The sequence below is a fragment of the Ascaphus truei genome, chromosome 5 (genome assembly GCF_040206685.1).
Source record: "Ascaphus truei isolate aAscTru1 chromosome 5, aAscTru1.hap1, whole genome shotgun sequence".
NCBI classification, from domain to species: Eukaryota; Metazoa; Chordata; class Amphibia; order Anura; family Ascaphidae; genus Ascaphus; species Ascaphus truei.
Genome location: NC_134487.1, coordinates 105,407,682 through 105,434,819, shown reverse-complemented (window position 1 = coordinate 105,434,819; position 27,138 = coordinate 105,407,682). Strand labels below are relative to the sequence as shown.

Below are 27,138 nucleotides of genomic sequence, written 5' to 3'. Positions count from 1 at the left end.
ACTCGAGGACCTTCTTGCGGTGTTGAGGTGCCGTGTAGAGTCTTCCCTCCGGAACCTTGAGTCCCCTCGGAGTCTGTGACTGTTCCGACTGAATTTTGCTCATGACCTCAAAGGAGTTGGCAGACAGGATACAACTAGAGGGGATAATAGACTCAAGCTGTTCCTCGGACCTGTCATCCGCAAGAAATTGTCGAGATAGAGCGTCCGCCTTTAGGTTCTTGGAGCCAGGAATAAAAGAAATAAGAAAATTAAATCGTGAAAAAAATAAAGCCCAGCGGGCTTGTCGAGCATTCAACCGACGTGCCCCCTCCAGGTAAAGGAGGTTCTTATGGTCCGTAAGGATGGTAATGGGTGTCTCAGTACCCTCTAAGAAATGTCTCCACTCTTCCAACGCCAATTTGATCGCCAAAAGCTCCCTATTTCCGACATCATAATTCTGTTCGGCGGAAGAGAATTTCTTAGAAAAAAAAGCACAGGGATGCAGTCTGGCTAACGGAGAAGTTCTCTGGGACAGAACAGCCCCAGCCCCAATGTCCGAAGCATCTACCTCCAAGGTGAACGGGAGTCCAGGATCTGGGTGGGTGAGGATGGGAGCAGACACAAAAGCCTTCTTGAGACTCTCAAACGCTTCTTTAGCGGTCACTGACCATGATGACGGATCTGCCCCTTTCTTAGTGAGGGCGGTTATGGAGGATACGGTATCAGAAAAATTGCGGATGAACCGTCGATAATAATTCGCAAAACCTAAAAAGCGTTGCACGGCCTTGAGAGTAGTCGGAAGAGGCCACTCCAAGATAGCTTTAAGTTTCTCCGGATCCATTTTGAAACCGGAATCCGAGATAACGTAACCCAAGAACGCCACGGATTTAAGGTGGAACTGACACTTCTCCAATTTCGCAAAAAGATGGTTCTCCCGCAAACGTAATAATACTTGTTGAACGTGTTTAATATGATCTTGAGCGGTCTTAGAAAAGATGAGGATGTCATCTAAATAAACAATAAGAAAAGTGTTGAGAATGTCCCGAAAGATCTCGTTGACAAAATCCTGGAAAACTGCTGGTGCATTGCACAACCCGAAAGGCATAACAAGATACTCGTAGTGGCCGTCATGGGTGTTGAAAGCAGTCTTCCACTCGTCCCCCTCTCGTATCCTTACTAAATTGTAGGCACCTCTCAGATCCAATTTAGAAAAGATGGTTGCTCCCTGGAGGCGGTCGAATAATTCTGGAATCAAAGGCAGGGGGTAGCGATTTTTGCGGGTGATATTATTCAAACCCCGATAGTCTATGCATGGACGGAGAGATCCGTCCTTCTTCTTGACAAAGAAGAAACCTGCTCTGACCGGGGAGGAAGACTTTCTGATGAAACCCCTTTCCAAGTTCTCGGCAATGTAGGTGTTCATAGCCTTTGTCTCTGGGAGAGAGAGAGGATAAGATCTTCCCCTGGGAAGAGGTGCGCCAGGAAGTAAGTGAATGGGACAATCAAACGGACGGTGCGGCGGTAGTACCTCAGAACGTGCTTTGTCAAATACGTCACGGAAATCCCAGTACACAGAAGGTAAGGAGTTGATCTTCTCGGATATGGTAGACACTCCTCCAATCCTCTGGAAAACCCTGGTACATGTCTTGGCACAAGAAGGAGCCCAGTGAACCGGTTCCCGATCCGTCCTGTCGATGCGAGGATTATGAAGTTGAAGCCAGGGAAGACCCAAAATCAACTCAGCAGAGGGCGTGTGGATGACATCGAGAGTAATGATCTCTGTATGGACGTCCACGAACTGCAGTAGGAGAGGTACCGTCTGAAGCGTGATAAATGCTGGCTTTAGAGGTCGACCATCGATGGCCTCCAGACCTACAGGCGTCTCCTTGTTGACAAAAGGGATATTGTTCTGTCTAGCAAAAGTTTCATCAATGAAATTACCTGCAGAACCGGAATCAATGAACGCCCGTGCCCGGGTGTGGAACCCCTCTCCAGACAGCATTATAGGTAAGACTATCCTGGTGGGAAGGATGTTTTGGATGATGGAAGAAGGGGTCAGTATTCCCAATGAAACTCTCCCGGATCTCAGTGGGAGCTGGCGTTTCCCGGTCTATGGGGACACTGGGACACGGCGTGAGTGGAATTGCCACAGTACATGCAAAGACCGGCCGTGCGCCTACGTAACTTCTCAGCCGGAGATAGTCTGTTGCCCCCCAACTGCATGGGTTCAGGAATGTCCCCGGAAGAAGGTGACGGAGCCACGAAGGAGGGTGCAAGAGTTCTTGGAACCCGTAAACGATAATGAGAACGTTCGTATTTACGTTCCAGCAGGCGTTGATCCACCCGAATAGCCAGAGCGATTAAGTCCTCTAGGTTAGTAGGACGATCTCGTGCGGCGAGCTCGTCCTTTAGGGTCTCCGATAATCCTTGCCAGAACGCGGAAGATAGGGCGTCATCGTTCCAACCCGTCTCAGCAGCAAGAGTGCGAAACTCCACCGCATATACAGCAACCGAACGGTCTCCCTGGTTAATGTGGTGAAGAGCAGAAGCTGCCGTTAACTTCCGTGCTGGTGTATCAAAAACTCTTCGGAATTCCTCAACGAAGAGATCGATGTCCTGTGTGAGCGCCCCTTGTTGCTCCCAGATGGGAGAGGCCCATGCCAGTGCCTGGTCGGTGAGAAGGGAGTAGATGTAGCCAACCCTGGAGACAGAAGACACAAAGCGAGAGGGAGAGAGACGAAATTGTACAAGACATTGGTTAATGAATCCCCGACATCCTTGATGATCCCCCGCATAATGTCTTGGTGGCGGAATACGTGGTTCCGGAGTGAACGGAGATAACGAAAAAGGATTAGGCTGTGCAGGGGGTGCCACGAGTGGAGATTGCCGAGTGAGGGTTCGGACCTGAAGAGTAAGAGAGTGGAGGCTTTGCTGTATGGTATCCATCCGTCTATCGGATTGCTCCAAATAAGTCTCTAATCTGGTAAACAGAGCACAATGGGCATTTAAAGTCCGCTCCACTTCAGCTTGGTCCATGTTTGTTGGGCTGAGCATAATGTTAGGATGTGCTCACCACAAACGAGACGGGACCACGGTGCTGAGGTGGGAAGGTAGGAACACCACCCACAGCCACGAGAGCACGTCTTGAAAGTAGATTGGTCGGGGATTCCGGATCGGGGCAGGAGAGGTACGGTTGGTAGAGAGTGCCGTTTGCCAAATCCAGGGTTAGAGAGAGGGACGTTGTCGTTTACCGTAAGCCAGGATCGGGATGCCAGAGATGCGGAGAGTCGAGTAGCCGTGTGCCGAGTTCGGGATGCCAGAGGTACAGGAAGACGTAGCGGAAGCCGGTTTGGTACACGAGGAGGTCTGTAATAATAGAACTAGGGAGGCAGAGAATGGTAAAGACAACTGGAACTATGCTCAGCCAAAGAACCAGTGATTTTGGCAGGTATATAAAGGAGTGAGGGTCCAATAGGATTGCAGCCATAAAGGGGTGTGTAGAAGGAGCCAGCTGCAGCAGGGATAGGTCCCTTATGAGTCCCAGGAGATGAGGCATAAAGGGCAGCAATCTGGCTGCATTCAATAGCAGCAACAGTTTTGTTCACTGTACCTTTAAGAGGCGGTTGCGCCTCCATGTGGCCGCGCCTCCGTGTAGCAGCGCCTGCGGCTGCGTGCGCGGCCCCACGCCCTAATCCGAGGGCAGAAGAGAAAGAAGAACGTGCGCACGCGCGCACTGTGCAGGAACTCGCGCGCCTCTCTCCGGCGTCCCTGCGAGCCACGAGGATGTCAGGCGAGGCAGCAGGTAAGTGGTAGACACGCCGTGAACGGCGTGTCTCCATAATCCTTACAGTACCCCCCCCCCTTCAGGGGCGACCTCCGGGCGACCATGATAAGGCTTGGAAGGGTTTTTGCGATGAAAAGCCCGTAGAAGCTGAGGTGCGTGAAGATCCCGGTGAGGAATCCATGAACGATCCTCTGGACCGAACCCCCTCCAGTGAACCAGGTATTGTACTCCTCCTCTGGAAATTCTTGAATCCAGGACAAACTGGACCTCGTACTCTTGTTGACCCGAAATCATAATCGGAGGTGGAGAAGAAGTTTTCTTGGAAAAGCGAGGGCTGCGAAACACTGGTTTGAGTAAAGATACATGAAAAACTGGTGGAATCTTCATAGAAGGTGGAAGGCGTAGTTCGTAAGCCACAGGGTTAATCCTCCTAACCACGGGAAAGGGACCGAGGAACTTGGGAGCAAGCTTCATGGTAGGAACCTTCAACCGGATATTCCTAGATGAAAGCCACACCGTGTCCCCTGGAACGAACTCCGGCACTTGTCGTCGAAGGCGATCTGCTTGGAGTTTCTGTCTCCCTGTAGCTACCTTCAAGTTCTCCTGTATCTTAGACCACAAAACCTTCAGGTGAGAGACGTGTTTGTCCACTGCTGGCACCCCTGATGGTAGTGAAGAGAAGGGTAACCGGGAAGGATGGAATCCATAATTTATAAAAAACGGAGATTCTTGGGTAGAGTCGTTGCGGAGAGAGTTCAAGGCAAACTCGGCCCAAGGAAGTAGATCCACCCAGTCCTCCTGTGTATCCGTGATGAAACATCGGAGATATTGTTCTAAGCTTTGATTGACTCTCTCCGTTTGCCCATTGGTCTGTGGATGGTATCCTGAGGAGAACTGAAGAGCGATCCCCAACCTTTTGGAAAAGGCACGCCAAAATCTTGACACGAATTGCGAGCCCCGGTCAGAGACAATGGTAGAAGGAACTCCGTGAAGGCGAAAAATCTCCTGAATAAACACATCTGCCTGCCTGGGGGAATTTGGAAGACCTCTCAAAGGAACAAGGTGCGTCTGTTTGGAAAAACGATCGATGACCACTAAAATAGTATTCCTCCCTTTGGACTCTGGAAGTTCCACAATGAAATCCATAGAGATATGACTCCAGGGACGATCTGGAATGGGTAATGGAAGGAGTAGCCCAGCGGGTCTGACACGAGGTACCTTGTTACGAGCGCAAATGCTACATGCTTTGACAAACTCCTCTACGTCTTTAGCCCTCTCTGGCCACCAGAAGGTACGTTGAACCAGATCATTGGTCTTCCGTATCCCTGGGTGTCCTGCCGATTTAGACGAATGACACCACTCGAGGACCTTCTTGCGGTGTTGAGGTGCCGTGTAGAGTCTTCCCTCCGGAACCTTGAGTCCCCTCGGAGTCTGTGACTGTTCCGACTGAATTTTGCTCATGACCTCAAAGGAGTTGGCAGACAGGATACAACTAGAGGGGATAATAGACTCAAGCTGTTCCTCGGACCTGTCATCCGCAAGAAATTGTCGAGATAGAGCGTCCGCCTTTAGGTTCTTGGAGCCAGGAATAAAAGAAATAAGAAAATTAAATCGTGAAAAAAATAAAGCCCAGCGGGCTTGTCGAGCATTCAACCGACGTGCCCCCTCCAGGTAAAGGAGGTTCTTATGGTCCGTAAGGATGGTAATGGGTGTCTCAGTACCCTCTAAGAAATGTCTCCACTCTTCCAACGCCAATTTGATCGCCAAAAGCTCCCTATTTCCGACATCATAATTCTGTTCGGCGGAAGAGAATTTCTTAGAAAAAAAAGCACAGGGATGCAGTCTGGCTAACGGAGAAGTTCTCTGGGACAGAACAGCCCCAGCCCCAATGTCCGAAGCATCTACCTCCAAGGTGAACGGGAGTCCAGGATCTGGGTGGGTGAGGATGGGAGCAGACACAAAAGCCTTCTTGAGACTCTCAAACGCTTCTTTAGCGGTCACTGACCATGATGACGGATCTGCCCCTTTCTTAGTGAGGGCGGTTATGGAGGATACGGTATCAGAAAAATTGCGGATGAACCGTCGATAATAATTCGCAAAACCTAAAAAGCGTTGCACGGCCTTGAGAGTAGTCGGAAGAGGCCACTCCAAGATAGCTTTAAGTTTCTCCGGATCCATTTTGAAACCGGAATCCGAGATAACGTAACCCAAGAACGCCACGGATTTAAGGTGGAACTGACACTTCTCCAATTTCGCAAAAAGATGGTTCTCCCGCAAACGTAATAATACTTGTTGAACGTGTTTAATATGATCTTGAGCGGTCTTAGAAAAGATGAGGATGTCATCTAAATAAACAATAAGAAAAGTGTTGAGAATGTCCCGAAAGATCTCGTTGACAAAATCCTGGAAAACTGCTGGTGCATTGCACAACCCGAAAGGCATAACAAGATACTCGTAGTGGCCGTCATGGGTGTTGAAAGCAGTCTTCCACTCGTCCCCTCTCGTATCCTTACTAAATTGTAGGCACCTCTCAGATCCAATTTAGAAAAGATGGTTGCTCCCTGGAGGCGGTCGAATAATTCTGGAATCAAAGGCAGGGGGTAGCGATTTTTGCGGGTGATATTATTCAAACCCCGATAGTCTATGCATGGACGGAGAGATCCGTCCTTCTTCTTGACAAAGAAGAAACCTGCTCTGACCGGGGAGGAAGACTTTCTGATGAAACCCCTTTCCAAGTTCTCGGCAATGTAGGTGTTCATAGCCTTTGTCTCTGGGAGAGAGAGAGGATAAGATCTTCCCCTGGGAAGAGGTGCGCCAGGAAGTAAGTGAATGGGACAATCAAACGGACGGTGCGGCGGTAGTACCTCAGAACGTGCTTTGTCAAATACGTCACGGAAATCCCAGTACACAGAAGGTAAGGAGTTGATCTTCTCGGATATGGTAGACACTCCTCCAATCCTCTGGAAAACCCTGGTACATGTCTTGGCACAAGAAGGAGCCCAGTGAACCGGTTCCCGATCCGTCCTGTCGATGCGAGGATTATGAAGTTGAAGCCAGGGAAGACCCAAAATCAACTCAGCAGAGGGCGTGTGGATGACATCGAGAGTAATGATCTCTGTATGGACGTCCACGAACTGCAGTAGGAGAGGTACCGTCTGAAGCGTGATAAATGCTGGCTTTAGAGGTCGACCATCGATGGCCTCCAGACCTACAGGCGTCTCCTTGTTGACAAAAGGGATATTGTTCTGTCTAGCAAAAGTTTCATCAATGAAATTACCTGCAGAACCGGAATCAATGAACGCCCGTGCCCGGGTGTGGAACCCCTCTCCAGACAGCATTATAGGTAAGACTATCCTGGTGGGAAGGATGTTTTGGATGATGGAAGAAGGGGTCAGTATTCCCAATGAAACTCTCCCGGATCTCAGTGGGAGCTGGCGTTTCCCGGTCTATGGGGACACTGGGACACGGCGTGAGTGGAATTGCCACAGTACATGCAAAGACCGGCCGTGCGCCTACGTAACTTCTCAGCCGGAGATAGTCTGTTGCCCCCCAACTGCATGGGTTCAGGAATGTCCCCGGAAGAAGGTGACGGAGCCACGAAGGAGGGTGCAAGAGTTCTTGGAACCCGTAAACGATAATGAGAACGTTCGTATTTACGTTCCAGCAGGCGTTGATCCACCCGAATAGCCAGAGCGATTAAGTCCTCTAGGTTAGTAGGACGATCTCGTGCGGCGAGCTCGTCCTTTAGGGTCTCCGATAATCCTTGCCAGAACGCGGAAGATAGGGCGTCATCGTTCCAACCCGTCTCAGCAGCAAGAGTGCGAAACTCCACCGCATATACAGCAACCGAACGGTCTCCCTGGTTAATGTGGTGAAGAGCAGAAGCTGCCGTTAACTTCCGTGCTGGTGTATCAAAAACTCTTCGGAATTCCTCAACGAAGAGATCGATGTCCTGTGTGAGCGCCCCTTGTTGCTCCCAGATGGGAGAGGCCCATGCCAGTGCCTGGTCGGTGAGAAGGGAGTAGATGTAGCCAACCCTGGAGACAGAAGACACAAAGCGAGAGGGAGAGAGACGAAATTGTACAAGACATTGGTTAATGAATCCCCGACATCCTTGATGATCCCCCGCATAATGTCTTGGTGGCGGAATACGTGGTTCCGGAGTGAACGGAGATAACGAAAAAGGATTAGGCTGTGCAGGGGGTGCCACGAGTGGAGATTGCCGAGTGAGGGTTCGGACCTGAAGAGTAAGAGAGTGGAGGCTTTGCTGTATGGTATCCATCCGTCTATCGGATTGCTCCAAATAAGTCTCTAATCTGGTAAACAGAGCACAATGGGCATTTAAAGTCCGCTCCACTTCAGCTTGGTCCATGTTTGTTGGGCTGAGCATAATGTTAGGATGTGCTCACCACAAACGAGACGGGACCACGGTGCTGAGGTGGGAAGGTAGGAACACCACCCACAGCCACGAGAGCACGTCTTGAAAGTAGATTGGTCGGGGATTCCGGATCGGGGCAGGAGAGGTACAGTTGGTAGAGAGTGCCGTTTGCCAAATCCAGGGTTAGAGAGAGGGACGTTGTCGTTTACCGTAAGCCAGGATCGGGATGCCAGAGATGCGGAGAGTCGAGTAGCCGTGTGCCGAGTTCGGGATGCCAGAGGTACAGGAAGACGTAGCGGAAGCCGGTTTGGTACACGAGGAGGTCTGTAATAATAGAACTAGGGAGGCAGAGAATGGTAAAGACAACTGGAACTATGCTCAGCCAAAGAACCAGTGATTTTGGCAGGTATATAAAGGAGTGAGGGTCCAATAGGATTGCAGCCATAAAGGGGTGTGTAGAAGGAGCCAGCTGCAGCAGGGATAGGTCCCTTATGAGTCCCAGGAGATGAGGCATAAAGGGCAGCAATCTGGCTGCATTCAATAGCAGCAACAGTTTTGTTCACTGTACCTTTAAGAGGCGGTTGCGCCTCCATGTGGCCGCGCCTCCGTGTAGCAGCGCCTGCGGCTGCGTGCGCGGCCCCACGCCCTAATCCGAGGGCAGAAGAGAAAGAAGAACGTGCGCACGCGCGCACTGTGCAGGAACTCGCGCGCCTCTCTCCGGCGTCCCTGCGAGCCACGAGGATGTCAGGCGAGGCAGCAGGTAAGTGGTAGACACGCCGTGAACGGCGTGTCTCCATAATCCTTACAGTACCCCCCCCCTTCAGGGGCGACCTCCGGGCGACCATGATAAGGCTTGGAAGGGTTTTTGCGATGAAAAGCCCGTAGAAGCTGAGGTGCGTGAAGATCCCGGTGAGGAATCCATGAACGATCCTCTGGACCGAACCCCCTCCAGTGAACCAGGTATTGTACTCCTCCTCTGGAAATTCTTGAATCCAGGACAAACTGGACCTCGTACTCCTGTTGACCCGAAATCATAATCGGAGGTGGAGAAGAAGTTTTCTTGGAAAAGCGAGGGCTGCGAAACACTGGTTTGAGTAAAGATACATGAAAAACTGGTGGAATCTTCATAGAAGGTGGAAGGCGTAGTTCGTAAGCCACAGGGTTAATCCTCCTAACCACGGGAAAGGGACCGAGGAACTTGGGAGCAAGCTTCATGGTAGGAACCTTCAACCGGATATTCCTAGATGAAAGCCACACCGTGTCCCCTGGAACGAACTCCGGCACTTGTCGTCGAAGGCGATCTGCTTGGAGTTTCTGTCTCCCTGTAGCTACCTTCAAGTTCTCCTGTATCTTAGACCACAAAACCTTCAGGTGAGAGACGTGTTTGTCCACTGCTGGCACCCCTGATGGTAGTGAAGAGAAGGGTAACCGGGAAGGATGGAATCCATAATTTATAAAAAACGGAGATTCTTGGGTAGAGTCGTTGCGGAGAGAGTTCAAGGCAAACTCGGCCCAAGGAAGTAGATCCACCCAGTCCTCCTGTGTATCCGTGATGAAACATCGGAGATATTGTTCTAAGCTTTGATTGACTCTCTCCGTTTGCCCATTGGTCTGTGGATGGTATCCTGAGGAGAACTGAAGAGCGATCCCCAACCTTTTGGAAAAGGCACGCCAAAATCTTGACACGAATTGCGAGCCCCGGTCAGAGACAATGGTAGAAGGAACTCCGTGAAGGCGAAAAATCTCCTGAATAAACACATCTGCCTGCCTGGGGGAATTTGGAAGACCTCTCAAAGGAACAAGGTGCGTCTGTTTGGAAAAACGATCGATGACCACTAAAATAGTATTCCTCCCTTTGGACTCTGGAAGTTCCACAATGAAATCCATAGAGATATGACTCCAGGGACGATCTGGAATGGGTAATGGAAGGAGTAGCCCAGCGGGTCTGACACGAGGTACCTTGTTACGAGCGCAAATGCTACATGCTTTGACAAACTCCTCTACGTCTTTAGCCCTCTCTGGCCACCAGAAGGTACGTTGAACCAGATCATTGGTCTTCCGTATCCCTGGGTGTCCTGCCGATTTAGACGAATGACACCACTCGAGGACCTTCTTGCGGTGTTGAGGTGCCGTGTAGAGTCTTCCCTCCGGAACCTTGAGTCCCCTCGGAGTCTGTGACTGTTCCGACTGAATTTTGCTCATGACCTCAAAGGAGTTGGCAGACAGGATACAACTAGAGGGGATAATAGACTCAAGCTGTTCCTCGGACCTGTCATCCGCAAGAAATTGTCGAGATAGAGCGTCCGCCTTTAGGTTCTTGGAGCCAGGAATAAAAGAAATAAGAAAATTAAATCGTGAAAAAAATAAAGCCCAGCGGGCTTGTCGAGCATTCAACCGACGTGCCCCCTCCAGGTAAAGGAGGTTCTTATGGTCCGTAAGGATGGTAATGGGTGTCTCAGTACCCTCTAAGAAATGTCTCCACTCTTCCAACGCCAATTTGATCGCCAAAAGCTCCCTATTTCCGACATCATAATTCTGTTCGGCGGAAGAGAATTTCTTAGAAAAAAAAGCACAGGGATGCAGTCTGGCTAACGGAGAAGTTCTCTGGGACAGAACAGCCCCAGCCCCAATGTCCGAAGCATCTACCTCCAAGGTGAACGGGAGTCCAGGATCTGGGTGGGTGAGGATGGGAGCAGACACAAAAGCCTTCTTGAGACTCTCAAACGCTTCTTTAGCGGTCACTGACCATGATGACGGATCTGCCCCTTTCTTAGTGAGGGCGGTTATGGAGGATACGGTATCAGAAAAATTGCGGATGAACCGTCGATAATAATTCGCAAAACCTAAAAAGCGTTGCACGGCCTTGAGAGTAGTCGGAAGAGGCCACTCCAAGATAGCTTTAAGTTTCTCCGGATCCATTTTGAAACCGGAATCCGAGATAACGTAACCCAAGAACGCCACGGATTTAAGGTGGAACTGACACTTCTCCAATTTCGCAAAAAGATGGTTCTCCCGCAAACGTAATAATACTTGTTGAACGTGTTTAATATGATCTTGAGCGGTCTTAGAAAAGATGAGGATGTCATCTAAATAAACAATAAGAAAAGTGTTGAGAATGTCCCGAAAGATCTCGTTGACAAAATCCTGGAAAACTGCTGGTGCATTGCACAACCCGAAAGGCATAACAAGATACTCGTAGTGGCCGTCATGGGTGTTGAAAGCAGTCTTCCACTCGTCCCCCTCTCGTATCCTTACTAAATTGTAGGCACCTCTCAGATCCAATTTAGAAAAGATGGTTGCTCCCTGGAGGCGGTCGAATAATTCTGGAATCAAAGGCAGGGGGTAGCGATTTTTGCGGGTGATATTATTCAAACCCCGATAGTCTATGCATGAACGGAGAGATCCGTCCTTCTTCTTGACAAAGAAGAAACCTGCTCCGACCGGGGAGGAAGACTTTCTGATGAAACCCCTTTCCAAGTTCTCGGCAATGTAGGTGTTCATAGCCTTTGTCTCTGGGAGAGAGAGAGGATAAGATCTTCCCCTGGGAAGAGGTGCGCCAGGAAGTAAGTGAATGGGACAATCAAACGGACGGTGCGGCGGTAGTACCTCAGAACGTGCTTTGTCAAATACGTCACGGAAATCCCAGTACACAGAAGGTAAGGAGTTGATCTTCTCGGATATGGTAGACACTCCTCCAATCCTCTGGAAAACCCTGGTACATGTCTTGGCACAAGAAGGAGCCCAGTGAACCGGTTCCCGATCCGTCCTGTCGATGCGAGGATTATGAAGTTGAAGCCAGGGAAGACCCAAAATCAACTCAGCAGAGGGCGTGTGGATGACATCGAGAGTAATGATCTCTGTATGGACGTCCACGAACTGCAGTAGGAGAGGTACCGTCTGAAGCGTGATAAATGCTGGCTTTAGAGGTCGACCATCGATGGCCTCCAGACCTACAGGCGTCTCCTTGTTGACAAAAGGGATATTGTTCTGTCTAGCAAAAGTTTCATCAATGAAATTACCTGCAGAACCGGAATCAATGAACGCCCGTGCCCGGGTGTGGAACCCCTCTCCAGACAGCATTATAGGTAAGACTATCCTGGTGGGAAGGATGTTTTGGATGATGGAAGAAGGGGTCAGTATTCCCAATGAAACTCTCCCGGATCTCAGTGGGAGCTGGCGTTTCCCGGTCTATGGGGACACTGGGACACGGCGTGAGTGGAATTGCCACAGTACATGCAAAGACCGGCCGTGCGCCTACGTAACTTCTCAGCCGGAGATAGTCTGTTGCCCCCCAACTGCATGGGTTCAGGAATGTCCCCGGAAGAAGGTGACGGAGCCACGAAGGAGGGTGCAAGAGTTCTTGGAACCCGTAAACGATAATGAGAACGTTCGTATTTACGTTCCAGCAGGCGTTGATCCACCCGAATAGCCAGAGCGATTAAGTCCTCTAGGTTAGTAGGACGATCTCGTGCGGCGAGCTCGTCCTTTAGGGTCTCCGATAATCCTTGCCAGAACGCGGAAGATAGGGCGTCATCGTTCCAACCCGTCTCAGCAGCAAGAGTGCGAAACTCCACCGCATATACAGCAACCGAACGGTCTCCCTGGTTAATGTGGTGAAGAGCAGAAGCTGCCGTTAACTTCCGTGCTGGTGTATCAAAAACTCTTCGGAATTCCTCAACGAAGAGATCGATGTCCTGTGTGAGCGCCCCTTGTTGCTCCCAGATGGGAGAGGCCCATGCCAGTGCCTGGTCGGTGAGAAGGGAGTAGATGTAGCCAACCCTGGAGACAGAAGACACAAAGCGAGAGGGAGAGAGACGAAATTGTACAAGACATTGGTTAATGAATCCCCGACATCCTTGATGATCCCCCGCATAATGTCTTGGTGGCGGAATACGTGGTTCCGGAGTGAACGGAGATAACGAAAAAGGATTAGGCTGTGCAGGGGGTGCCACGAGTGGAGATTGCCGAGTGAGGGTTCGGACCTGAAGAGTAAGAGAGTGGAGGCTTTGCTGTATGGTATCCATCCATCTATCGGATTGCTCCAAATAAGTCTCTAATCTGGTAAACAGAGCACAATGGGCATTTAAAGTCCGCTCCACTTCAGCTTGGTCCATGTTTGTTGGGCTGAGCATAATGTTAGGATGTGCTCACCACAAACGAGACGGGACCACGGTGCTGAGGTGGGAAGGTAGGAACACCACCCACAGCCACGAGAGCACGTCTTGAAAGTAGATTGGTCGGGGATTCCGGATCGGGGCAGGAGAGGTACGGTTGGTAGAGAGTGCCGTTTGCCAAATCCAGGGTTAGAGAGAGGGACGTTGTCGTTTACCGTAAGCCAGGATCGGGATGCCAGAGATGCGGAGAGTCGAGTAGCCGTGTGCCGAGTTCGGGATGCCAGAGGTACAGGAAGACGTAGCGGAAGCCGGTTTGGTACACGAGGAGGTCTGTACTAATAGAACTAGGGAGGCAGAGAATGGTAAAGACAACTGGAACTATGCTCAGCCAAAGAACCAGTGATTTTGGCAGGTATATAAAGGAGTGAGGGTCCTATAGGATTGCAGCCATAAAGGGGTGTGTAGAAGGAGCCAGCTGCAGCAGGGATAGGTCCCTTATGAGTCCCAGGAGATGAGGCATAAAGGGCAGCAATCTGGCTGCATTCAATAGCAGCAACAGTTTTGTTCACTGTACCTTTAAGAGGCGGTTGCGCCTCCGTGTGGCCGCGCCTCCGTGTAGCAGCGCCTGCGGCTGCGTGCGCGGCCCCACGCCCTGATCCGAGGGCAGAAGAGAAAGAAGAACGTGCGCGCGCGCGCACTGTGCAGGAACTCGCGCGCCTCTCTCCGGCGTCCCTGCGAGCCACGAGGATGTCAGGCGAGGCAGCAGGTAAGTGGAAGACACGCCGTGAACGCCGTGTCTCCATAATCCTTACAGTTATAACACTCACAACCCACTGCAGCTTCCTGTAAACATTTGGTCGCATTCCTTAGTAGGCAGGCATCTTTGAGGGTAACTTAAACAAAGGGCTATTATCACTATTCGACTATTAACCCTTGCCCTCCCGGATGGATCCCAGTGTTTGTGTGGTGCAGTCACTGGAATTGAAACAATACATTTTTACAGGGGAATAAACAGTTGGATGGCTGAAGCAAGGCAAAACCACATTACTGGACCCCAGTCCAGTTAACCCCTTGCTTCCCAGGTGAGAGTAGAGGGTGGCCAAATGGGGTTTAACCCCTTTAATCCCGGGCCAAATCCACCCGCTTAGGACAACGTATGCACAACAATTTTATATAATGGAAAATGCAGGGATATATATATATATATATATATCCCTGCATTTTCCATTATATATAATATATATTATATATAGAATCCAATGCACAGCCAGCACACCATATGCAAGTAAATAAGTTTTGGTGCTTATCCCATAAAGCAATAACAGACCATACGATACCGGTTGCAATTGAATGCAGTGCATGTATTGTGCACTGCATTCAATTGCACCACCTTGAGAAAGGTCCCACTGGGGGACCGAAACGTCGGTTTTTGTGTCTTCTATCAAATATAGAAAATTCATGATTTACTTACCTGTGTGCTGTCCCTTGATGTCGTGTTGCAACCGGTATCGTATGGTCTATATATATATATATATATATATATAGTCAGATAAGGCAGTTGGCACTCCAATAGGTGCTGTTAAGCCACAGGTGCACGTCCCATATAGAGAATGTAGTTATACGTTACCGTTCCAAGGATTGGTAAACAAGAGACAGCACTCAATGTTGAAGATCAAAGTGTATTAGTGAAAGCAAAAATACATCCAGAAACCCAACGTTTCGGTCCTACAGAATGAGGAAGGTCCCATTCTGTAGGACCGAAACGTTGGGTTTCTGGATGTATTTTTGCTTTCACTAATACACTTTGATCTTCAACATTGAGTGCTGTCTCTTGTTTACCAATCCTTGGAACGGTAACGTATAACTATATATATATATATATATATATATACACAACTTAACACGTATAACTTGAAACAATATTATACATTTCAATGAACATGTTGAAAACTGAGGAAAGCTTGCTCTTGGCTAGCTGGTGAGACTCATAATGGGGGTAACTTTTTGCTACACACCTGGCTCCCTGGCTGTGCGTCATTCGTTTTTTTCTGTTTGCTGTACCTGGACTCTGGATTCCCTGTGGCTGGCACGCCAGCAACCATCCCTGGAGATGACGTGAGTGGGTTTTTGTGTTCTAGACGGTTATGGTTAAGTTTTGACTATTGTCATTTGGTAACTTACAAGTCTTGATTTACCCACTCCCACTGGTATCTCCAGGGTTAGTGCCTTATTGCCTTATTTGGATGAAATTACCTGGGGTTTGAGCGCCCTCAATCTTTCTATCTGTACGCGTGCACCAGTGCTTCAATGTGCTTACGCCGTTCGCCCTTTTGAGAGCCCTTTAAGTTGCCTAGCATGTCTAGCAATGTTCGGTTTAACCTCTCCGGCAGAGTGTCTCCCTCTGGATGATATGGAGTGGTCCTAGATTTCTTGATATTGAGCAGGTTGAGAAGCTCCTTGATGGTCGGAGTGCATCCGATTCGGCAGACCGTAGTGTATGAAATACTTCTCCCACAGTACTTTGGCGACTATGAAAGCCTTCTGGTCCTTTGTCGGGAACGCTTGAGAGTAGCAAGTGTAGTGGTCTGTCACTACCAGGACATTGCCGATACCTCTTGAGTCAGGCTTGATGCACAAGAAGACCATGCAAACTAGGTCCATGGGACCAGAGTTTTTCATATGGCCCATTGGGGCTGCACGGGTGGGCAGTGTCTTTCGCTGGATACACCTTAGGCATTTCCGGCAAAGCCGTTCTACAGACTCACATATTTTGGGCCAGAAGAATCGGTCTCTCACTAACCCGAAGGTCTTATCCACCCCCAGGTGTCCATGGTTGTCGTGCAGGGATCGTAAGACATAGTATTGCAGGCTTCGGGGCAGAACCAGCTATCGCCTGTCAGGGTGACAGTGGTAGGGAACGATCTAGTGGTAGAGGAGGCCATGCTCTATTTGGAATTTGTCCCATTCTCTCATGATGACTGCGACAGTGTCGGTGGGAGCACGTTTCACCAAGAAGGGATAATTGTGGTATAGGGCCTCGCGTATAGCGTTAGCCACTGGATCACAAATCTGGGCCTGTACTATCTCCTTCCATTGTGTGTGGTGTCCTGGGTGATGGCCATGCCGTCAGGATGGCAGTAGGCAGTGGGGAGCGCCTTGGCTCGGCATCCAAAGGAATCGGCTACTCACAGCTCGGAGAACGCAACTTTGTCTTCTACGATAGCAGCAGTGGAGCACATCACCCGCATTCCATGTCCAGGGATTTTTTCCCAGTGGTCACCGTCCTGCATCGTACTCAGTCCAGGTCTCTTGGATAGAGCATCGGCTCCTATGTTTAGAGGCCCTGGCTTGCATTTCAAGGTGAATTGATAATTGGAGAGGGCTGCTAACCACTATTGGCCTGTGGCATCCAGTTTGGTGGACGTTAAGATATACATCAACAGGTTGTTGTGCGTGTGTACTTCAAAGGGAATGTCATATAGATAATCATGGAGTTTCTTCACCACTGCCCACTTCGGATAGTTCTGTTCACTTGGGGTTAGACTTTGGCTCATGTACGCCACTGGGCGAAGGCCAGCTGGATACTTCTAGTGTAGTAGTCCGTTGAAACTGGCATCCACATGCAGGATGTATGGTTTCTCCGGATCGGCGTAAGCCAGGACCGGGGCATCCGTCAGGCTTTTTTTGAGTCATGTGAATGCCTTTTTGCAGGCAGACGTCCACTTGTCATCGAAAGGTGCTCGTGGAGAAGCGGCCTTCTGCTGAGGTTCCTCTGGGTAGATCTTTAGTAAGTTTCTGGGGACCTTGGGTTTACTAGAGTATCCCTCTACGAAGCGGCAGTAGTAATCGGAGAACCCCAGGAAGGACCGCAACTCCATCACGTTGTCTTGTCGGCCAGTTCACCATGGCTTTGACATTGGCGAGATCGGTAGCCACTCTGTCGGCGGACACTATGTGGCCCACGTAGGTGACTGATGTACGACAGAACCGGCACTTGTTCAGGGACAACTTTAGGACTTCTTGCCCCGTCTATCTAACACCTTCAGGAGGTGTTCCTCGTGCTCTTCGAGAGTTCTTCCCAACATGATGATGTCGTTGAGGTAGATTAGGCACTCATGGGAGTTCATATCCCCAATGGTCTGTTCCATCAGCCCCTGGAAAGTCGCTGGGGCACCGGATATGCCTTGGGGCATTGGGGTAAGTTGATAGACACCGAGGGGGCAGACAAACTCCGTCTTCGGAGCTCATGGGTACCTGGTAGTACCCGGATCTCAGGTCCAGCACGCTGAACCACTGGCTTTCCGTCAGCATGTTGAGGATCTCCTCTATCCACAGCAGAGTGGACTGGTCGGGTACGGTACGCCTGTTCAGGGTCCGATAAATGTCTTTATGTCTTGAAGTATGTGATGTCTTCATTGTGTGCTACAATTTGAAAACATAGTTTATACTGTGTTATTAATGGATTACAATATGCACTGGTTTTGCATTGAGTTCTGTATTTTCTACCGCCACTCTTCATAAAAAAAATTCTGATATCAAAGGTGTTATAAGTAACAAAAAAGACAACATATTAGTTATTTCTCTATGAGTTTTTTTTATAAATAGAAACTTTACACAATACATTTTTTAATTAGATTTTGAAAGGTGTGTACATCATAAATTCATCTACAAAGAACTCCCATGTTCATCAGGTACATCTCTCTGCTGGGTAGACCTCCCCTAAACAACCAGCTGAAAGCCCATGACATAGCCACTACATCACGGGGCACTCGAAGGGTTAAAAGTAGGTTCACAAGGTCATTGAACATACATTAAGTGACTTATATTGCTAGATTTAAAATGTGGGAATCAATTTCTGTAAAATCTGTTATTATTTACCATTCTTTTCCAACACATTTACACTGTCCTTCTAAATCGGTATGATATCATTACCACCAATACATTAATTATGGAATTCATTAGATATTGACAACATGAATAATAAAAACATATATTGCGGTTGGAAAATATGTTGTATTCACAATTCTAAGAAATCAGTTATAGAATTGAATGAAAGCTATGGGGAATTACTGTAAATGGTTTCTAAAGTGGATATAATATTTGATAACATTTTCAACAGTCTGAATGTTCCATAGAGACAGAGAGCATAATTGTGTTCAATGTCACACATCAAAGTGGAAAATAAACATCTTCAAAGAAATGTAACTCCAATTATACAGTATTATTCATTAAGCAATAATCCCCCCTCCTCCCAATAATCTGAAATGGTGTAGCATTCACTAACAGCATATGCTGTGATACGAATGTCCTCGTATGTTTTCGTATGTTTTCTAAAACTTTTGTTTTGCTGTGTTTTTCCCCTCTTTGAATATCAATGGCATTAGCAATTACCATGGTATGCTCTTCTTCCTTAATAGTATGAATGGTGGTAGCAATTTTTTATTCCCTGGACATAAATCTTGTTTTATAAAACAATCTTTTTAACCCCTTTGAGTGCCCCATGATGTAGCCACTGCAAATTAAATTAAAACACGATTATGTGTATTGTGTTATTTATAACCAGTGTCAGTAATATCTTCATTATTAATGTCGTATTATTTATAATAGTCACACATTAAAATTACACATCTTGGTAACCTATTTAATGGAACATCCGTGCTGCGTCAAAAACATTTTTGTGTTAATACATAGCAACTTCAATCTGCGCTAATGCTAATAAAAGCGTCATGAATGCCACACTTGTGTGCACGTGACTTGTGTATGGGAAAGGGGTGAAAACCTTCAGCTATCCACCTACCTCCCCACAGGGTACTAACAATTAGCAAAATAACTCCCCGAAACCGTCACACTACACCTCAACCCTCTGCCACCACAAAGTATTTAACGGTCTTTCCCTCCTGAGTCCTTGGTCCTCTGTTTCCTAGAAAAATACTGCATGTACAGTAATTAACACAAAACCCCAATGTAGGAAATTGTGTCCAAAAATGCGGTTAATCTCTTCAAAAAGTTACCAGCTTCAATTAGAGCCCAAAGACAGTACTTATTTAATTTTAGATTTAATATATGAAAGTTAACAGGGCTTATTACAAAAAATGAATGTTACAAACATACAATATATAAATGCAGTTTCATAAAATAAAATCATTAAACAGAGAACATATACGTTACCACTGAACAATATTAGATTAGTCTTGAAGTTGAAGAAATAAGAACTCACAGGTTATTGCTATGTAGCCAGGTCCCCCCTCGCGCACTCACCCCCTCCTTCCCCGTTGCGAGCGCGCGGTGTGGGTGTGCGGCCGGTTGCCATGGTGCGGTCGGGCGGTTGCCGGGGACGCGATCGGGCCGGTTGCCGAGGCCGCGATCGCGTTGCTGGGGTCCCCGGCGGCCGGTGAGCAGGGCGCCGCCATGTTAGGGCTGTTGCGCATGCGCAGTGGCAGAACACAGCGCGGGAGGCCCCAGATAGCTCGCGCATGCGCGAGATGAGTCTGCCAGCCCCCAGGGTGCATAGAGGCAGAGACACCTGACTCCAGGGAGCCAATAGGGCTGAAGGATTTGCCTGGGAAGATATAGATACATTTCGCGGGGTTTTGCAGCCACGCAGGCAGTCAGGATCCGGACCAGCTAGGGGTAAGAGGTGGATGCAGGGGTCAGTGACCCTCTGCATTAGGCCAGCAGCCCCCAAGGTCCCAGTTAGGTCCTGAGCCACCTAGTAGCTTGTGGAGCTTAGGGACAGGCCCTAGATAGGGACACTGCCCCATTAATTGGTTGCTTAGCCAGGGACACAGTGCTGAATCCGTGCGGCCCTGCGAAGTGGGTTCTGGGCTCAGAACCCCACCAACGACCCTGGGACTAAGGTGATATTATCCGCGCTGGAATTCACCCAACGCGGTGTGGAGGACAACGTCGGATCGGGTGGATCTCCAGTGATATCGCTGTACCCGTGGCTGGAGCCCGGGCAGGTAACCTGCAACTCACGTGCACCAACCAGGCCTATCACCAGACATAGTGGCTGCGCAGTCACACATACACATGCACAGTGGTATTTGACTTTGGGTGTGCGAGACATTTGGGTGGGGGTTACTGGACACGGGGTGGGATCACTCTGTGGGAGGTTAGCGTCCGCCGTGACGCCTAGTGGTGGTAGCGTCCGCCGAGACGCCTAGAGGTGGTAGCGCCGCCGTGGCGCAGAGTGGTTAGCGCCCGCCGTGGCGCAGAGTGGTTAGCGTCCGCCGTGGCGCATAGTGGTTAGCGTCCTGTGAGACGCCATGTGTGGCTCCTCTAGAGAGGAGTCATGGTTATGTTGAAGTGTTATGCTATGCAGTAAAGGTAGTCCTGTTTTATATTTGCTCGCTTTGTGTGGTTGTTTCCTGTGAGGGTCTCCTCCCACTCCGTTGGGATCCCTCCCAGGTGGAGGCGTTGCACCCAGAGATGTATAACATGCATGTACCGAGAAGATGTTGTAAGTGATCACCCCTAGTATAATTACCCCAGGTTCCCCGTGGCGGAAGCTCAGCCCTCCTGTGAGCCAACAGGTAATGCACCACACCTGAGTAACCTTATATGTTCTTACACCTCCACAGTATTATCTGCGAGTGGGTGGGGGAAAACCCGTTACAGCTATAACACACCTCTATGTTAAATTCAGATTTTGATATTCAAATGCCCCAAACTCTGTGACAGGACAACCTTTTGTAGGTGTGTTTTATCTCCCACTCGTCGATCTTTTGTGGCATTTAAGGCTAGGGAGAAAATTATTTTAGAATATAAAATACCCAATAACTCTCTCTCTATAACCCCCAGAAAAAATGCTACCCTCACAGTTGCATTTGTATGATTTTGCCAAAGGCGTAGATTTCATTTTTGCTAACACATTTTTTATTTTTGAGGGAATAAACAAATTTCTGATGTATGCAACCCACATACCTTGTCATGTTTACTGTTAGTAGCTAATCGCAAACTAATATTTTTTATCTTTGAAAATTATATCAGATTTTAATTATCATATATTTTTTAATCTGTAAGGAAATGGAGAGTGCCCCATCTGTCACCTTTTCTTTGCTTGCCAGAACAGTCTCAGGAATTTTTATGACGCCGTTGAAGATAGCATGATGTATGATGCCTTTGAGATCAGGTCAAATCTCTGGTAACTGAAAAAGATATACCATTCGCAGCTCATAAGAAACCTTAGATCCCGGCAAACAAAAGAAGGGGATTTGTAACAATATGTAAAATAGTAAGTAGCATGTTACCAGCAGCCTTCGCATGCAGGGGTATATAATATCATGGAACAGCTGATACTGTGTAACGAAGCATGTGGACTTCAGTAGAAACGAATGAAGCTGGCATGCTCCATAACAGCTGCTGGCAGGAAAAACCACACAAGAGGTAAATAATAATAAATTACCTCTGCGGTCCCAGTCGATCTCGCAGACTTCTTGTCGTTCCGGTCCAGAGAATGACGCTCCGTATCTGAAGTGTCCCGTTCTGTTTCCCAAGAGCTGTATACCGACGGTAAAGCTGGTATCTAGTCCTGCACTGCTGTTGCGGGTCCGTCCAATCGAAGAACAGAGCCAAGAACGCTGTGAGAGATTGGTGGACAACTCGAACACGCCAAAGCACTCACAACTCATGTTCTCCTCCCACGTGTTTCACTCTGCTATAGCGCTTTCTCAAGGAGAAACAGCGTGAAACACGTGGGAGGAGAACCTTTTCTGTTTTGTCCCCAGTATGTTCCCAGCATGTCATTTTAATTATGTAGTTTAATACATTTTCTTTTATTTTTGTTCAAACCCGGTGAGTTGTGAGTGCCTTGGCGTGTTCGAGTTGTCCACCAATCTCTCACAGCGTTCTCAAATCTCTGGTAACATCTGTGCACTGTCACCAGTCACTACAACCATAAACATATAGTTACATTGTTTTATTGGCCCACTAGCTTATATACCCGGCGTTGCCCGGGAGTTCATGTCGACGTGTACTGACCTAGGCGTGACTCAGGATGGAGCTGCCAGGACTTCAAACTTGCATGGGTAAGTAATGGGGGGGAGGGGGTGTTGCTGCTCCTCCTGCTCGCGCAGTATCCCCCCCCCTCCTTCCCCTGGTCCCTGTTGCTGGCTGCCCGCACGGGGTAAGAGGTAGTAGCGGGGGTTGTTCCTCCCCTCCCCCCCCCCGTTCCCCGTGGCTGGCTTCGGTGTTCCTTCCCTCCCTCCCTCCCCCCAGTCCCCGGCGCTTCCGTTCCACCTGATGCCGACTGAGTGGGGAAACTACCTTCACCGATTTGAAGAAGCTTGTTTCCCATATGCCAACGCTCCCATACACCCACGCTTCGCCAAGCCACAAACCCACAAACAAACAATTTTTGACTTTTATATACATAGTTACATAGTTACATAGTAGATGAGGTTGAAAAAAGACTTCCGTCCATCAAGTTCAACCTATGCTAAATTTAGACAACAGATACTTTATCCTATATCTATACTTATTGATCCAGAGGAAGGCAAACAAAAAACCCCATTAAGGGGAAAAATTAATTCCTTCCTGACTCCAAGAATTGGCAATCGGATTAATCCCTGGATCAACATCCTTCCCATGTATACTTATTTGGTATATCCCTGTATACCTTTCCCATCTAAAAAGATGTCCAACCTTTTTTGAACAAATCTATTGTATCTGCCATCACAGTCTCCATGGGTAATGAATTCCACATTTTAACTGCCCTTACTGTAAAGAACCCTTTCCTTTGTTGCTGGTGAAATTTCCTTTCCTCCAACCTTAAGGGATGGCCCCGAGTCCTTTGTACTGCCCGTGGGATGAATAGTTATTTTGAAAGCTCCTTGTATTGTCCCTGAATCTATTTGTATATAGTTATCATATCCCCTCTTAGATGCCTCTTTTCTAATGTAAATAAATCTAATTTAGCTAGCCTCTCCTCATAAGTTAGAATGTCCATCCCCTTTATTAATTTGGTGGCTCTTCTCTGCACTCTCTCTAGTTCCATAATGTCTTTTCTTAGGATTGGTGTCCAAAATTGTACTCCATATTCAAGGTGTGGTCTTACTAATGCTTTGTAAAGGGGCATGATTATGTTTACTTCCCTGCCATCCATTACCCGTTTGATGCAAGATAAGATCTTGTTTGCCTTTGCAGCTACTGCATGACATTGGGCACTATTGCTAAGCCTGCTGTCTACAAGCACTCCTAAATCCTTCTCCATCAAGGATTCCCCTAATATATCTCCATTTAATTTGTAAGTCGCCTTTTTATTTTTGTATCCCAAATGCATAACCTTACATTTATCTGTGTTAAACCTCACCTGCCATTTACCTGCCCACGTTTCCAGTCTCTCCAAGTCCTTCTGAAGAGAAATTACATCCTGCTCTGATTCTATTACCTTACACAATTTAGTATCACCAACAAAGATGGAGACTTTGCTCTCGATCCCAACCTCAAGGTCATTAATAAACAAGTTAAAAAGCAGGGGTCCCAGTACCGATCCCTGAGGTACTCCACTCACGACTTTAGCCCAACCTGAAAAAGTTCCATTTATGACAACCCTCTGTTGTCTGTCCTTTAACCAGTTTTCAATCCAGGTGCATATATTATTACTGAGTCCAACTTTCTTTATTTTGTACACCAACCTCTTGTGTGAAGCCGTATCAAAAGCCTTTGCAAAATCTAAGTATACCACATCAACTGCATTACCCTTGTCTAAATTCCTACTTACCTCCTCAAAGAAACAAATAAGGTTAGTTTGGCAAGATCTATCCTTCATAAATCCATGCTGACTATTACTAATAATTTTATTTTCCATTAGGTATTCCTGAATATTATCCTGTATTAAACCTTCAAGTAGTTTCCCTACTATTGAAGTCAGGCTTACAGGTCTGTAATTTCCCGGTTGTGATCTAGCTCCCTTTTTAAATATAGGCACCCCATCTGCTTTACGCCAACCTTGTGGTACTGAGCCTGTGGAAATGGAGTCCTTGAATATTAAATATAATGGTTTTGCTATTACTAAGCTTAACTCCTTGAGAACTCTTGGATGTATGCCATCGGGGCCAGGTGCCTTATTAACTTTAATTTTTTCAAGTCGCTTATGAACTTCTTCCTCAGTTAACCAATTGTTCATTAATATGGAGGTTGTGGCTTCCTCCTGCGGCACTACTATTGAACTTGATTCTTCCCTGGTAAACACAGAGGCAAAGAATTTGTTTAATATCTCAGCTTTTTCCTTATCTCCAATAATCTGCCTACCCATCTCACACTGAAAGGGTCCTATATTTTGTTTTCTCATTTTTTTGTTAATAAGGTACTTAAAGAATTTTTTTAGGGTTGACCTTACTTTCTATTGCAATCCTTTTTTCATTATCCATTTTTGCTAATTTGATTGTCCTTTTGCAATTTTTGTTACATTGCTTATAATTCTGATACGATGTCTCTGTCCCTTCTGACTTAAAGAATCTAAACACCTTCCTCTTCTTGTCCATTTCCTCCCCTACCTGTTTATTTAGCCACATTGGTTTTGACTTATTTCTTTTATACTTATTACCGAAGGGTATACACTGATAAGTGTGCTTTTCTAACAATGTTTTAAAGACTGCCCATTTATCTTCTACATTGTACCCTGCAAAATCATCATCCAATTGTATTACTACTAGATTAGACCTCAGTTTATTAAAATCTGCCTTTCCAAAGTTGAAGGTCTTTGTTGAACCCAAGAAATCTGTTTTTTGATAATTTATTTCAAATGAGACCATGTTATGATCACTGTTACCCAAAAGTTCCAGGACTTGAATATTTGTTATTACTTCTACATTCTTTGATATGACCAAATCCAGAACTGCCCCTCTCCTGGTTGGTTCCTCAATAATTTGGGTCATATAATTGTCTTTAGGCACCCCCAAAAACCGGTTCCCTTTTGTTGTAACGCTAATCTCATTGCCCCAGTCTATGTCTGGATAATTAAAATCCCCCATTATGCAAACATGACCCAGTTTTGATGCCTTCTCCATTTGCAAAAGTATTTTAGCTTCCTCAATCCCACAGATATTTGGTGGTTTATAGCATATTCCCACAAAAATTCTCTTTATTCTTTTACCTCCACTGCTAATTTCTATCCACAAAGTCTCTACATTTTCATCATTCCCTTCATAGACATCACCCCTTATAATAGGTTTTAGATCCGGTTTAACATATAAACATACTCCACCTCCCCTTCTATTAGTTCTTTGCCATCGCGTGATGTCACTGGGGGTGGGGTTAGTGTTTTGCAATGTAACCGCCCAGCCGGTCACAAACCCACAAACAATTTTTGACTTTTATATATATATATAGATTAATGCAATGATCATGTTGACCCGGGTAACCTCACAGGAGACAGAAAAATAGGTATTTTTAAAATGAATGTAAACTCTACCTTAGCACTAGTACAACCTTAGTCACAATATTGTATATACACGTAATAAATACAATACCAATTTTATGAAATGTTCAGTGTCCTGCAGCCTAGAAGACTTGAGGGATTGTCCAAAAAATCCTTCTTGATATCCGTACGAAACGTCCTCCTTGGCGCTTGAACTCTGGATGATAATGCAGGTGTTCTCCAATAGATATGGAAAGAAAACAATTTAATTATCATATATTTTTAAATCTGTATGGAAATGAACAATGCCCCTTCTGTCACCTTTTCTTTGCTAGCCAGAACAGTCTCAAGAATTTGTATGATGTCTTTGAAGATAGCCTAGAGATCAGGTACAATCTCTGGTACATCTTTGCACTGTCACCAGTCACTACATCCATAAACATATAATTTTTTCATTGTTTTATTGATCCATTAATGCAATGACCATGTTGACCCAGGTAACCTCACAGAAGGCAGAAAAATAGGTATTTTTTAAATTATAGTTAACCACTTGGTTGCTGTATTGTTAACAGAACTGAATAGGTTCATAGCGTTAACGTGACAGTCCTTTTAGGGTTTACTCGAAATGTAACTTGGCAGACAATTTGATGCACTTTCTCTTTTTATTGGCACACAGAAACATAATTTTTTAGTACATACCAATAACATCTACCAGAGGGAAACATTTTTTGGATGCTCTTGGAGCAAATTGCAAAAATTTAAGTCAGTACATACAGTAGGTGCATGCAAGCAAATTAAGATTTTTGTGTACCCATTTTGTACCCAATAAGCTGTTTACGTCACTTTAAAAATGAGCCCTACAGATCTAAAAACGGTTTGCGTTGATGCCTTGAGTGCCAGTTTTGCTGACATGTTTTACATTCAGGTATTATGTTTATGAAATGAAATAGCCAATTTCCAAGAGTTCCTTGGAGTCAGTGTTTCCATTTCACAGGAAATTTCCAATTTTCCAAGAAATTTGACTTATGTCCAGACTGAAAAATGCTTTGCAAAGTATGTTTCAAGCTTGTCTGGTAGTAAAGGAGGTTTATATGCACGGCCCCTTTCATGTCGGAGGAGCTGCAATGTGTTGCCGGTCCGTTTAGAATGAAATATAGAATGAGTTAACCCGTTTGTTATCAGTTACCTTGTTCATTTGAATACTTTTAAGTATTCATGTCTATGGCCAGATGGCTTCAGAAATATGTTTACAGCTATGATTTCAAATATATGTGCCAAGGCTGCGTTGTTTTAATTTAGAACATATACAGTATACACTATACAGAAAGTAGATTAACTAATTGAAATTGAATTGATTTCCCTTATGTGTACTCTCTTGGAAGTGCTTTATAGGTATGTAGCTGGGTCCCCCTTCTGCTAGTGACCCCCCCCCTCTGGGTACTCATTGTGCGGCGGTCGGGAGTAGATGCGGCCGTTCGCGGGAAGGTGTGGGTGCATGTGCGCGCGCGGCGCGCTCTCTTCA

At 47.0% G+C, this 27,138-nt stretch overlaps 1 protein-coding gene across 2 annotated transcripts in view; it reads left to right on the top strand.

Moving 5' to 3' along the window:
* Positions 1-27,138, top strand: part of SOCS2 (suppressor of cytokine signaling 2) — a 302,697-nt gene that overhangs the window by 137,011 nt on the left and 138,548 nt on the right. The window lies entirely within an intron of this gene.